This window comes from Schistocerca piceifrons, chromosome 9 (genome assembly GCF_021461385.2).
Source record: "Schistocerca piceifrons isolate TAMUIC-IGC-003096 chromosome 9, iqSchPice1.1, whole genome shotgun sequence".
Taxonomy (NCBI): domain Eukaryota; kingdom Metazoa; phylum Arthropoda; class Insecta; order Orthoptera; family Acrididae; genus Schistocerca; species Schistocerca piceifrons.
The window spans coordinates 155,583,680-155,596,266 of NC_060146.1; positions in this window are offsets into that span (position 1 = coordinate 155,583,680).

The window sequence follows — 12,587 nt, forward strand, 5'->3', positions numbered from 1 at the left end:
GCATTTTTACATAACTTTTATTGAAAGTTTTGTACAACGGTTTTCTTGCTGGATTGTTCTGGCTGGGAGAGCGGCAGCTGTGTCGTTTGCGGAGCCTTCTTGCTGCATGAGCGGCGGCGTCTGATTACGCCTGGCGGTCTGTATCTCGTGTCGCCGTCTCGCCCAGTTGACTGGAGACGCGCAGCGCGAGGTGGCCCGTTTAATAATTGCGAGCGAAGTCGTGCGTCGGATGGTAATACCTTGGATGTGGCGTCCCAGTGTTTCTCTTCTCTAAGCGGCCGCGTGTGTCAGTGTTGTGCATCGGCCAGCGGAGCGGCGCGGCGGGGGAAGGTCAGTGTCCCGGACTCGAACAACAGACTCCAGCTTGCCAGCCTTCGGCTGTCAGATCTTCATCACCAGCTCACAGGTGACTGCTGATGTGAGGCCGTCTCCTTCGCGTCCTCACGAGTCATCCGGGTACGTAAAATCAGTCTTCAAATGCCTTCTAACTTCTGTCTTCTGGCGCCGAGGCTGCTGCTTGCTATTTCATTACAGCGGCGGACTTGGTGCTTCTGTGTACGATCTAGTCTGTTCCTGGATGACGGTCTTCAGCTCCAAAACTGAATTGAAAACTACTGTCGGGCCCACTGCATCTCGCGTATTTATTTACTTCAGTTCACTGGAGGTGAACGACTTCACGGTCATTGCCTCTTCTGTCACGTTGAAAAGCTTCTCGAAGAATCTTCTTAACGTCGGTCATTGGCTCTTGGAATGTAGGCGAGGGCCTTTGATGACATGTGACAATTGAGAAACACGTGAGCCGGTCGGGCGATGCCCTGATGGCTGAATCGACAGCTTCCGCTTATGTGGGGAGGGCGATGGCTTCTCCTGAACTTGCTGACTTGCAAGCGCCACTGCTATTTGCCAGTGTGTAATTCTTCTAAACTAAACTAAGTTTTTCATTTATTTTGTAATTTCTACTTCACTTGACATTGATTTCACTAATTTATTTACCTATCTTAAGTACCACTCAACAACAGATCATCGTCCAGGACTGACTTAGACAGGGAACGTCTTTTAGTGAACTCTTAGAAGTGAACCGACAGTTGTTGTAAATGGTATTTCCTACGTACTGTAAAGTTTACGTATGGTTATTTGTATTTAGCCATAGAGAGCCTTTTTTGTGGTGTATTATTAAAAGCAGTGTTGCAGACTTAATCATTCACCCAGTCACAAAGATAAGAAAACCTTTTTAACTCATTTGCGTGGCTTTGTTGCTTATTTGTTGGAGTGTTGTAGAACCTTCGTTCTCATAAACTGTTACCTGACCCTTGGTCATAGCTGTGCAATAGTGGTAGGCAGACATTATCTTAGCGCTGTACGGCACCAGAAGTCGTTTCACGAACTCACAACCTCGGTCCACCGTAACCACAGCGGCAACGTGACAGGGGAAATGCTGACCGAATCGGCGCTCGGCGCTACCAACAGAAACTGCGACGCTTAACTTCACCACGCATATTTCACTCTACAACTGCTAGTGTTACAGCGTATAGTCAAGCGCCGGCACGCCAGTCGGGAACGACACAGCAGGGGGGCGGTGACAGGACGTCAGCCAAGTGCACGCTGACCGACCCCTCACTAGGACGACAACGCGATAGCAGTGGCCTCTATGTGAACAGAACGTAAGCGCAACGCCCGACTGACCGATGCCCAGTTCCACCGAAGCTTCACGAGTAGCGACCTGAATCGAAGAGTCAACTGCATTACTTCACTTGTATTGGGAATTGTATACACTGAAGAGATTTCTTATTTGATGCCGCCCTTTGCTTGCGAGACTTCTGCATTATTGTGAAAGTTAAGTATTGTCATTCTTCATTTCGTAGTAAAACTCATTAATACGATCTGTTCTAATGATGTCTAAAGATGCGAGAAGGCAGGCTTCATAAACCCCAACATATTTGACGTGAAGGCAAGATTCAACAGCTAGGTCGCTCGCTTTGGCAGAAATGAAAAATCAGAAGTCGAGATGAAGTGTTCCAGACGAATCCTATATATGACGAAAGTGAACGACCGACTCCTTTTATTGTTAGACGTACAGAGTACCTAATAACAAATCAAACCTTAAATACACTGAAGCGCCAAAGGAACTGGTACAGGTATATGTATTAAAATACAATGTAAACAGGCAGCATACGGCGCTACGGTCGGCAACGCCTATACAGGGTGTTACAAAAAGGTAGGGTCAAACTTTCAGGAAATATTCCTCACACACAAATAAAGAAAAGACGTTATGTGGACATGTGTCCGGAAACGCTTAATTTCCATGTTAGAGCTCATTTTAGTTTAGTCAGTATGTAGTGTACTTCCTCGATTCACCGCCATGATTTCATACGGGATACTCTACCTGTGCTGCTAGAACATGTGCCTTTACAAGTACGACACAACATGTGGTTCATGCACGATGGAGCTCCTGCACATTTCAGTCGAAGTGTTCGTTCGCTTCTCAACAACAGTTTCGGTGAACGATGGATTGGTAGAGGCGGACCAATTCCATGGCCTCCACGCTCTCCTGACCTCAACCCTCTTGACTTTCATTTATGGGGGCACTTGAAAGCTCTTGCATACGCAACCCCGGTACCAAATGTAGAGACTCTTTGTGCTCGTATCGTGGACGGCTGTGATACAATACGCCATTCTCCAGGGCTGCATCAGCGCATCAGGGATTCCATGCGACGGAGGGTCGATGCATGTATCCTCGCTAACGGAGGACATTTTGAACATTCACTGTAACAAAGTGTTTGAAGTCACGCTGGTACGTTCTGTTGCTGTGTGTTTCCATCCCATGATTAATGTGATTTGAAGAGAAGTAATAAAATGAGCTCTAACATGGAAAGTAAGCGTTTCCGGACACATGTCCACATAACATATTTCCTTTCTTTGTGTGTGAGGAATGTTTCCTGGAAGTTTGGCCGTACCATTTTGCAACACCCTTTATAAGACGACAAGGGCCTGGCGCAGATGTTAGATCTGTTAGTTCTGCTACAATGGCAGGTTATCAAGATGCGAGTTAGTTTGAACGTGGTGTTATAGTCGACGCACGAGCGATGGGACACAGCATATCCGAGGTAGCAATGAAGTGGGGATTTTCGCGTATGACCATTTCGCGAGTGTACCGTGAAAATCAGAAACCCAATAAAACATAAAATCTCGGACATCGCTGCGGCGGAAAATGATCCTGCAAGAACGGAACGAACGACGGCTGAAAAGAATCGTTCAACGTGACGCAAGTGCAAGCCTTCCGCAGATTGCTGCAGATTTCAATGCTGGCCCATGAACAGTTATTAGCGTGTGAACCATTGAACGTAGTATCATCGATATTGGCTTTCGGAGCCGAAGGCCCACTCGTGTACCCTTGACGACAGCACGACACAAAGCTTTACGCCTCGTCTGGGCCCGTCAACGCCGACACTGGACTGTTGATGAGTGCAAACATGTTGCCTGGTCGTACGAGTCTCGTTTCAAAGTGTATCGAACGGATGGAAGTGCTCGAGTATGGAGGCACTCTCATGAACCCATGGAACGTGCATGTCAGCAGGGGACTGTTCAAGCTGGTGAAGGCTCTGTAATGGTATGGGGGGTGTGCAGCTGGAGTGATATGGGACCCCTCGTACTTCTAGATACAGGTGACATGTACGAAAGCATCCTGTCTGCTCACATGCATGATGCATCCATTCATGTCCATTGTGCATTCCGCCGGACTTGACTAATTCCAGAAGGACAATGCGACACCCCACACGTCCACAATTGCTACAGAGTGGCTCCAGGAACACTCTTCTGAATTTAAACACTTCCGCTGGCCACCAGACTCCCCAGACATGAACATTATTGAGCATACTTGGGATGCCTTGCAACTTGCTGTTCAGAAGACATCTCCACCGCCTCGTGCTCTTACGGATTTATGGACAGCTCTGAAGGATTCATGGTGTAAATTGCCTCCAGCACTACTTCAGTAGTCGAGTCCATGCCACGTCGTGTTGCAGCACTTCTGCGTGCTCGCGGGGGGCCTACACGATATTAGGCAGGTATACCAGTTTCTTTAGCTCTTCGGTGTATAACTGTACATTCCCATACAACGAGCTCTAATTAGCTACTTTCACTGTTTTAGCGGCTGAGGCACGAAACGCTAAAACGCCGTTTTGTGTGTGAGAAAAGTTGTTCACAGCGAGATGATCTATCACTGCCGGACGTTTGATACAAAGAGTTCACGTTAAAGTGTGCGCGCCTGCCACTTAACGACGTCCTGTCGCACAGGGTCAGCGAACCTCCGTCGTTGATTCGGCCGCGGGCAGCCAATTAATCTCGGCCCGCTTGCACGCTGTCCGCACACCTGCGCTACCCGGGGCAGCCGAGGTGAAAGGGAATTTCCGCCTCTGCGTGTCGACGCCGGCCGGTTCCCCCCGCCCCTCTGCCTCCTAAGCCACCTCGTGCTCCGGTTTTCTCCCTGGCGTCGCGACCCGTTCCCTAGCGTTCAGCTCTGCCTGTCTTCGACCGGACCGCCCAGCCACGCTGCGTCCCGAGTTGGAGGATCCCACGCGTGACCTCGCGCAGAAGAAGCGCTTTAAGCCGTCGGCACACGGACTATGCATCCGAAAGTTGAGCGTTGAGCGTGCCGAGTTTCTGACGTCATAGCGTGGAATAGCACGTTCGGGAGTCTTTCCGAACGTGCAGAGCAGTATCTGGCATGTCAGATATTCCGAGCGTGCGTCTGAGCGTTGACCAATGAGATGGCACAACGCCACCTACGTCACACGCACGCCGTCTCCCTTCAGTACGGAGTTGTGAGGCGCCATATTGGCATTCATTACAAGCCTTTAATTATATAGGCCGTTTCTAAGCACCAGCAAATTGAGAATCACTGGAAAACTCGTTGTTAACTGTGTGATTAGTTCCAATAAAATAATGAGAAACATCATATTCGTGGCAAAAGAATTATTATAACTTGCTTATTATGAGAGTAGGCTATTTGAAGGCAGCGACATACTGAAGATCCACCGAAAACGCATTGTTCTTGGTACAATTTGTTATAATTAAATTTCAATTAGCAATATACAGGGTGTTTCAAAAATGACCGGTATATTTGAAACGGCAATAAAAACTAAACGAGCAGCGATAGAAATACACCGTTTGTTGCAATATGCTTGGGACAACAGTACATTTTCAGGCAGACAAACTTTCGAAATTACAGTAGTTACAATTGTCAACAACAGATGGCGCTGCGGTCTGGGAAACTCTATAGTACGATATTTTCCACATATCCAGCATGCGTAGCAATAATATGGCGTAGTCTCTGAATGAAATTACCGAAACCTTTGACAACGTGTCTGGCGGAATGGCTTCACATGCAGATGAGATGTACTGCTTCAGCTGTTCAATTGTTTCTGGATTCTGGAGGTACACCTGGTCTTTCAAGTGTCCCCACAGAAAGAAGTCACAGGGGTTCATGTCTGGCGAATAGGGAGGCCAATCCACGCCGCCTCCTGTATGTTTCGGATAGCCCAAAGCAATCACACGATCATCGAAATATTCAATCAGGAAATTAAAGACGTCGGCCCTGTGATGTGGCCGGGCACCATCTTGCATAAACCATGAGGTGTTCGCAGTGTCATCTAAGGCAGTTTGTACCGCCACAAATTCACGAAGAATGTCCAGATAGCGTGATGCAGTAATCATTTCGGATCTGAAAAATGGGCCAATGATTCCTTTGGAAGAAATGGCGGCCCAGACCAGTACTTTTTGAGGATGCAGGGACGATGGGACTGCAACATGGGGCTTTTCCGTTCCCCATATGCGCCAGTTCTGTTTATTGACGAAGCCGTCCAGGTAAAAATAATCTTCGTCAGTAAACCAAATGCTGCCCACATGCATATCGCCGCCATCAATCCTGTGCACTATATCGTTAGCGAATGTCTCTCATGCAGCAATGGTAGCGGCGCTGAGGGGTTGCCGCGTTTGAATTTTGTATGGATAGAGGTGTAAACTCTGGCACATGAGACGATACGTGGACCGCAGCTGCAACACGGCGAACAGAAACCCTAGGCCGCTGTTGGATCACCTGCTGCACTAGCTGCGCGTTGCCCTCTGTGGTTGCCGTACGCGGTCGCCCTACCTTTCCAGCACGTTCATCCGTCATGTCCCCAGTCCGTTGAAATTTTTCAAACAGATCCTTTATTGTATCGGTTTTCGGTCCTTTGGTTACATTAAACCCCCGTTGAAAACTTCGTCTTGTTGCAACAACACTGTGTTCTAGGCGGTGGAATTCCAACAGCAGAAAAATCCTCTGTTCTAAGGAATAAACCATGTTGTCTACAGCACACTTGCACGTTGTGAACAGCACACGCTTACAGCAGAAAGACGACGTACAGAATGGCGCACCCACAGACTGCATTGTCTTCTATATCTTTCACAGCACTTGCAGCGCCATTTGTTGTTGAAAATTGTAACTACTGTAATTTCGAAAGTTTGTCCGCCTGAAAATGTACTGTTGTCCCAAGCATATTGCAACAAACGGTGTATTTCTATCGCTGCTCGCTTAGTTTTTATTGCCGTTTCAAATATACCGGTCATTTTTGAAACACCCTGTATCTACGATTAAGGATTTCAGCATGGCGTAACAAAATATAATTATGTACAAATGCTGTGTTGTTGGTTTCGCGTAATGAATGGCGTAACTGTCTTGAGAACGTTTGTTTATTGGGGGCGGAGGTTCGCTTTTTTATTAGGTTCTGATACTTTATTGTTAGTATATAATGAGTAATATAGTATAATATTTGATGTTATGTAAATATAAGTTCAACTTTTTTTGAGGAGTGACTTTGTTCGATTGGTTTAATCTGCAGGACAGCTTGTGCTACTTGTATAAAGATATTTTGCTCCTTTTTCTTTTACGCTTCGTAATTCACATGTTGCAAAGATTCTGCTACTGGGTAGGAACAGTGATCAGGTAAGACTGACCTTGGGGTTTTACTAAAATGTGGGAATGATGAAATAATGTTTATCTTATGCGGATAAGTATTCCAAATTTGTACCGCACTGTTTGTAATGGAACTTTTATAAGCCTGTGTCCTTATTGATTGGACATGGTACTTTCCTTTTCGTGGACGATGGAGGAAATGTGCTTTTTAATAGAGCTAACGTGGGAGCACCCGTTGAGTAATCAGTGTGATTTACCAACTAGAAACATCCCTCAACTGCCGCTGGAGTGCGTTGCGATCGCGTATACCACGATGGGGCTCACGTACCGTATGCACAAGTCGCATCGTTCCTGGGCGTTCAGCAGCACGTTGAACTTGCCACGCACAACGTAAACATTCGACAGAACGGTCCGTGTGCCGACGGGTTTTTAGAGATGGAGCCCCTCCACGCCCGCACCAGCGTGGTGACCAAACCAAAGTTTATTGATTGGCGACTCCATGGAGTGTTCTGTGCACCACGACCAAATAGTGGACAGAATTGGAAGGAGAATCAGCATTGGCCGTATTTTTTTGTTTTATTATCCGCAAAATCGATTTTCGGTCACTTAGTGACCATCCTCAGTGCTAGAAGTTAAAAATTTCACATAATGATAAGAGAGTATAAAACAGAAAATCACAACTACACCTGCGTATGAACATAACAGTTGGTAGGAACATACCTGTAATATACAATTAAAATTGGTCGCGTCGTTAAATATGATAACAAAATTGTTTGTCTACACCCTCAAACCTTTTTTGTTATTGTAATGAATATTGTTTTATGGCATTTGAATTGTTACTTATAAGGGAACCTCCCCGTCGCACCCCCCTCAGATTTAGTTAGAAGTTGGCACAGTCGATAGGCGTTGAAATGCTGAACACAGATCAATCGAGAAAACATGAAGAAGTTGTGTGGAACTATGAAAAAATAAGCAAAATATACGAACTGAGTAGTCCATGGGCAACATAGGCAACATCAAGGATGATGTGAGCATAGGAGCGCCGTGGTCCTGTGGTTATCGTGAGCACCTTGGTTCAAGTCTTCCCTCGAGTGAAAACTTTACTTACTTTATTTTTGCAAAGTTATGATCTGTTCGTTCGTTCATTGACGTCTCTGTTCACTGTAATAAGTCTAGTGTCTGTGTGTTGCGACCGCACCGCAAAACCGTGCGATTAGTAGACGAAAGGACGTGCCTCTCCAATGGGAACCGAAAACATTTGATAGCAGGGTCATAGGTCAACAGATTCCTCCACAGGAAAACACGTCTGATATATTCTATACGACACTGGTGACGGCATGTTCGTCACATGACAGGAATATGTTGTCGACCCACCTAACTTGCACACTTGGCGAATGGGTAAAAAGATTCTTGTGGATGTGATAATCACTCCCAAAAAGTGATGAAAACAATAGAGTGTGTCACATAAACTGCAACAAATAATGCAACAGTTTCACAGTCGCACAGTTTTTTCTGTGGTCTGTCAAAACATATGTTTTTAACGTTTTCAAATTTTTCCGTGTGTAGACCGTCAAATCCTGCATATGTCCAAGCAAATCTGAACATGTCCTGGAATTTTGGGGAGCGAAGTTGATTATGTGTGAGTGCCTGAACTTTGATAATTGTCTGAAAATAAAAAATTAAACGTTCTGCTCGAGGGGAGACTTGGACCAAGGACCTCTCGCTCCGCAGCTGCTCACGCTAACCACAGGACCACGGCACTCTTGAGATTACATCCTCCTTAATGTTGCCTGTGTTGCCCATGGACTACTCAGTTTGTATATTTTGCTTATTTTTTTCATAGTTCCACACAACTTCTTCCTGTTTTCTCGATTGATGTGTGTTCAATTTTTCAACGCCTATCCACTGTGCCAACTTCTAACTAAATCTGAGGGGGGTGCCATGGGGAGGTTCCCTTGTTAGTAGCATTTTTCGTACTATTACTATTTTTGTATATTTGCCTCCTCAGTTTTAACGTAATATTTTACGTAAATCAATAACGATATACACTCCTGGAAATTGAAATAAGAACACCGTGAAATCATTGTCCCAGGAAGGGGAAACTTTATTGACACATTCCTGGGGTCAGATACATCACATGATCACACTGACAGAACCACAGGCACATAGACACAGGCAACAGAGCATGCACAATGTCGGCACAAGTACAGTGTATATCCACCTTTCGCAGCAATGCAGGCTGCTATTCCCCCATGGAGACGATCGTAGAGATGCTGGATGTAGTCCTGTGGAACGGCTTGCCACGCCATTTCCACCTGGCGCCTCAGTTGGACCAGCGTTCGTGCTGGACGTGCAGACCGCGTGAGACGACGCTTCATCCAGTCCCAAACATGCTCAATGGGGGACAGATCCGGAGATCTTGCTGGCCAGGGTAGTTGACTTACACCTTCTAGAGCACGTTGGGTGGCACGGGATACATGCGGACGTGCATTGTCCTGTTGGAACAGCAAGTTCCCTTGCCGGTCTAGGAATGGTAGAACGATGGGTTCGATGACGGTTTGGATGTACCGTGCACTATTCAGTGTCCCCTCGACGATCACCAGTGGTGTACGGCCAGTGTAGGAGATCGCTCCCCACACCACGATGCCGGGTGTTGGCCCTGTGTGCCTCGGTCGTATGCAGTCCTGATTGTGGCGCTCACCTGCACGGCGCCAAATACGCATACGACCATCATTGGCACCAAGGCAGAAGCGACTCTCATCGCTGAAGACGACACATCTCCATTCGTCCCTCCATTCGTGCCTGTCGCGACACCACTGGAGGCGGGCTGCACGATGTTGGGGCGTGAGCGGAAGACGGCCTAACGGTGTGCGGGACCGTAGCCCAGCTTCATGGAGACGGTTGCGAATGGTCCTCGCGGATACCCCAGGAGCAACAGTGTCCCTAATTTGCTGGGAAGTGGCGGTGCGGTCCCCTACGGCACTGCGTAGGATCCTACGGTCTTGGCGTGCATCCGTGCGTCGCTGCGGTCCGGTCCCAGGTCGACGGGCACGTGCACCTTCCGCCGACCACTGGCGACAACATCGATGTACTGTGGAGACCTCACGCCCCACGTGTTGAGCAATTCGGCGGTACGTCCACCCGGCCTCCCGCATGGCCACTATACGCCCTCGCTCAAAGTCCATCAACTGCACATACGGTTCACGTCCACGCTGTCGCGGCATGCTACCAGTGTTAAAGACTGCGATGGAGCTCCGTATGCCACGGCAAACTGGCTGACACTGACGGCGGCGGTGCACAAATGCTGCGCAGCTAGCGCCATTCGACGGCCAACACCGCGGTTCCTGGTGTGTCCGCTGTGCCGTGCGTGTGATCATTGCTTGTACAGCCCTCTCGCAGTGTCCGGAGCAAGTATGGTGGGTCTGACACACCGGTGTCAATGTGTTCTTTTTTCCATTTCCAGGAGTGTACTTCCAACTTCCCACGCCAAATGGTGGGTGCTATGTTTTGCAGTAGGCAACCGTGTATATTTGATGTCATGTATGTACGGGTTCTGACCCAGTGCTTATGCGGAAGCGTATAACCATTGTTATAATAATGCTAGCTTGTCAAAAGGGGCAAACGAGAGGTACATCATCATGTCGGTTAATTATGATAGCAAAATTGTTTACCCACACCTACAAACTTTTTTGTAATGAATATTGTGTTTCACGGTATTTTAAATATTACTTAATGGCATTTTCGTACTATTACTACTTTTTTTATATATTTGACTCATTAATCTTAACGTAACATTTTACGTAAATCACGAACGTTGTACTTCTAACTTCCCACGCCAGATGGTGGGTATTATGTTTTTTAAAAAGCTGTGTTATACCTCATTTCATGTAATTCATATATTATTCTTTTTCATTGTTTTTTTCTCTTTTACTTGTCCTGCACTCTGACAACTTATTATCGATCTGTTTTATGTTTTGTAAGTTGGTTTTTTAAAAACAATACGCCAATGTATTTTAGATGTTTCTCTCCCCCTTCGTCTGCTATGTTTTTTACGTACATTTTAAATTTGAATTACTTCATGATTCACAAATGCACAAGAGTTATTTTGTGTTAATATCTTGCAAAACCAGTAATACTAAGTCTTCACGTGACACATGTCACATGTCACATAGAGGGCGTTCCAAGCCCTGTCACACCGAGGTCTGCTGAAGAGGTGCATGCAAAAAGCGGCCTCAGTTTATGTGATGGCTCTAAGCTTGTTGATACCAGTGCATACCAATTTTAATTGTATATTACAGGTATGTTCCTACCAACTGTTATGTTCATACGCAAGTGTAGTTATGATTTTCTATTTTATACTCTCTGATCGTTATGTGAAATTTTTAACTTCTAGCACTGAGGATGGTCACTAAGTGACCGAAAATCGATTTTACGGATAATAAAACAAAAAAAAAATACGGCCAATGCTGATTCTCCTTCCAATTCAAACCAAAAGTTCTACTGTCACGTCCGTCAACATGTTAGTTATCTAATAGGTGGATCACAGGATGCTGGGCTGTGATGTTGTCCGTGTGTCTGGGTAAGACTACGCATTAACACGTTCCATCAGGTGATAGATAGTGGACGAAACGCGAGTGAGGGTAGCGATTTGAAGAACAGAGGGAAAAAAGTGCCAAGGCGCGCGCCGTGGGAAAAAGACCTCTGCGACAGTGGGATGAGTAGCAAGAACAGTAGTGTCTTACTAGCTGCGATAGTTCACGCAAGGTTGGGTTTGTCAGTATGGGTATCATGCATCATTACCGTGGCAAGCGATGGCGATGTATCCCAGTTTGCTGCAGCTGCTGCATTCCTGGAACAATCAAGATCGTTATATAGTAGCGGGAGATCGGCCATAGATCATCTCACTGTGTGTGTGTGGGGGGGGGGGGGGGAGGGGGAGGGGCGAGGAGCTTGTCTGCACGCAGTGTACGGTACGGCTTCCCTGCGTGGTGCCAGTTATTCGGCAAGTGTGTTCCAGTTGGATATCCAGTAATGGTGTCTGATTAACATGTGCTCACCAGTTTGTGTTTGCGTGTACTTGGCCGTAGATGTTAGGTCCTTACAAGTATGTCTTTTGGTCTTTTATGTTTCCATCTATGGTTGTGGTCGTAGTTCCCCAGATTCAGAACAAATGGGTTCTGCGAATGTCTGGAGTTTCTGTATAGTCTTGTGGTGAGTTTGTGGATTATCTCCGTGAGAGTCTCAAGTCGGTATTCCCGGTGAAGGTCCGCGATGCGTATCGTGGAGCATTGCTTATGTTTTTGAGAACTTTATTTTGTATGATCTGCAGACGGCGCAGGCATGTGGGCGCAGCGTATCCCCAGACAGGAGCTGTGTACGTCATCAGGGGTCGGATAAGTGTCATGGACCTCGACACCCTTCTGTTCAGTGTGCTACGCCTGTTGAGCATAGGATAGAGCTGTTTGAGCCTCGCGCTAGCTCGGTTGGTCATGTGTTGTATGTGGTCCCCCCAGAGTAATTTCCGGTCCAGCCAGACACCGAGGTATTTGATTTTCTCGCGGAAACGTATTGGACGTGCATGTAGAGTTATTGGTCTGCAGTAGCGGTGTTTGCGCAGTTGCTTCGGTCCTCGTGAACA